General features: G+C 41.6%; 1 non-coding gene across 1 annotated transcript; it reads right to left on the minus strand.

The window, feature by feature from the left end:
• Window positions 1-206: 206 nt before the first annotated feature.
• Window positions 207-313, minus strand: LOC133283841 (small nucleolar RNA R71). The gene has a single exon (XR_009747832.1). It is a non-coding gene; the product is annotated as a small nucleolar RNA R71 (small nucleolar RNA).
• Window positions 314-2,652: the final 2,339 nt, after the last annotated feature.

The raw sequence follows: 2,652 nt of genomic DNA on the forward strand, positions 1-2,652 counted from the left end.
TTCATCTTGATAACTTCTTGCTTTACTGCGATACTTGAAAGATGAATGAAGTCTCACGTGACGCCATCTTGCTCAGACTCTTTCCATGCTCACTAAAGGATGACGCAAGAGCTTGGCTGCAGTCACTGTCTGAGGGAAGCATCACCAACTGGGACGACTTAGCAATGAAGTTCTTGGCCAGATTCTTCTCAGCTTCTAAGATGGCAAGGCTTAAATCAGAGATCACTGCTTTTGAACAAAAAGAAAGTGAATCTTTGTATGAGGCATGGGAAAGGTTTAAAGGACTACTCTGAAAGTGTCCTCAACATGGCATTGAAGCATGGGAGAAAGCAAGAATCTTCTTCCAAGGAATGACGCCCAGCACAAGAACACTGGTGAATGTTGCAGCAGGAGGATCATTGAAAACAAAAACTCCAAAAGAAGCATTGGAATTGTCGGAATCTTTAGCTTCTCAGGAGTATGGCAATGCTCCAGTCACACAAAGGAGAGCGGGAATCATGAAGCTTGACGGATATGATGCCATCTTGGCTCAGAATGAACAAATACTGCAAATTAATAAGAAACAACAAGAACAATTAGATGCTCTTACAAAGCAATTTAATCTTTTTCAAGTTTCTTCTGTTAGTAATTCTCAAGTTAAATGTGGTATTTGTGCAGAGGCTCATGCAACTGACGACTGCGACTACATGAGGACAACTGAAAAGCTGCCAGCAGAGGTCAACGGTATCTGGTATGATCAAAAGAACCAGAACAACCCAAGGAGGAACCAATATGGGAATAACTATAATCAAGGGTGGACAAATCCTAATCAACACCCTGGGTTTAGTTACAAATCAACCCATTAGCTGAATCCTCCTCTGCCACTGCAACAACAAACCCCACTACAAGGCAACACTTAAGAGTGGGTGAAAGCTTTTGCGCAGCTGTCCAAGACCACATAAGACTACATTCAGAATGTAGATGCCTTCAGAGATGAAACAAGAGCTTCATTCCAAAATCAAGAAGCTTCTATCCGGGATTTGGAAACTCAAATAGGCCAGTTGTCAAAACAATTTGCTGAAAGAACTCATGGCACTTTCCCAAGTAACACCGACACGAACCCAAACGCACAATGTAATTCAATTGTTACCAGAAGCTGGATCGTTATCCAACCTGTGGTAAAGCCGCAAGTTGAAAAGAAGAAAGAAGCTGAACCTGAAGTCGAAAAAGAAAAAGAAGAAGATGCAGGAGAAGCTGAAAAGAGCAGTATAGAAAAGAAGCTGCTCAAATGGGAGAAGAAGAAAGCTTTGGACAGGCAACCAAAGCCGGCAGATCCATCTCCCTATGCACGAGTTCCATACCCTCAGCGGTTGAAACAAGAGATCCAAAAACAACAATACACCAAATTTTTGGATATCTTTAAGAAGTTGCAAGTGAACATTCCTTTCGCAGAAGCCCTAGAAAGCATGCCAAATTATGCAAAATTCATGAAAGACCTTCTGTCAAAGAAGCGCATGCTTAAGGAGTGCGAAACAGTGGCCCTGACAGAGGAATGCAGTGCAATCATCCAGAAGAAACTTCCTCCCAAGCTAAAAGATCCAGGCAGTTTCAGTATTCTTATAGCTATAGGAAATATTGAAGTAGGGAAAGCATTATGTGATCTGGAGCAAGTATAAATCTCATGTCGTTGTCCATGTGCAAAGCTCTTGGAATCAAAGAGCTTAAGCCGACTACAGTTTCTCTTCAGTTAACTGGCAGATCGATCAGACGACCAGATGGGGTAATTGAGGATGTTTTAGTTAAAATTGACAAATTTTTCTTCCCTGTAGATTTTGTAATTCTGAATATGGAAGAAGATGCCGAGATTCCCCTATTGCTTAGAAGGCCTTCCTAGCCACCGCAAGAGCAATGATCTATGTGGAGCAAGGAAAATTGATGCTGATAATGAACGAAGAGACTGTCACCATTGACGTCTTTGAGTTAATGAAGCACCCGTCAGACGGAGGAGATTGCTTCACGGTTGACATAATACAAGAAGCAGTTGATGATACGACAAAATAGGAGAGTTCCCCACTCGAGTTAGAACAAATCAACGAAGAAACTGAACTTGAAAGAGAACCAGTGGTGCACAAACTCGAAAGAAAGAAAGATGACATCCCTCTTGGAGCACCGAAGGTAGAGCTTAAGGAGTTACCTCCAAATCTGAAGTATGTTTTCCTTGGTGACAACAACATTTATCCAGTCATCATCAATAATGAGCTATCAGCCAAAGAAGAAGAAAAACTTCTCAAGGTGCTGAAGAAAAACAAAGTTGTCATATGATTGTCCTTCTCTGACTTGAAAGGTATAAATCCTTCCTTTTGTACTCATAAAATTCTAATGGAAGATGATATTAAACCTGTAAGGCAGCCGCAAAGGAGACTCAATCCAACCATGAAAGAAGTGGTAAGAAAAGAGGTAGTTAAATTGTTAGACGCATAAAAGATTTACCCTATATCCGACAGTGCATGGGTAAGTCTTGTACAAACGGTACCCAAGAAAGGTGGAGTCACCGTGGTAAGTGTAACGCCTGGCCGCTTCAAGAATCAATGGCTATCCCCACATACTAACACGAAACTTTTCAGTGTGCTTTTTTCTCACTCACACACTTTCTGGGAAAACTTCCCAGGAGGT

The sequence above is a fragment of the Gastrolobium bilobum genome, unplaced genomic scaffold (assembly GCF_033153095.1).
Source record: "Gastrolobium bilobum isolate Gb01-03AN ecotype WA unplaced genomic scaffold, APGP_CSIRO_Gbil_v1 utg15969, whole genome shotgun sequence".
Taxonomy (NCBI): Eukaryota; Viridiplantae; Streptophyta; class Magnoliopsida; order Fabales; family Fabaceae; genus Gastrolobium; species Gastrolobium bilobum.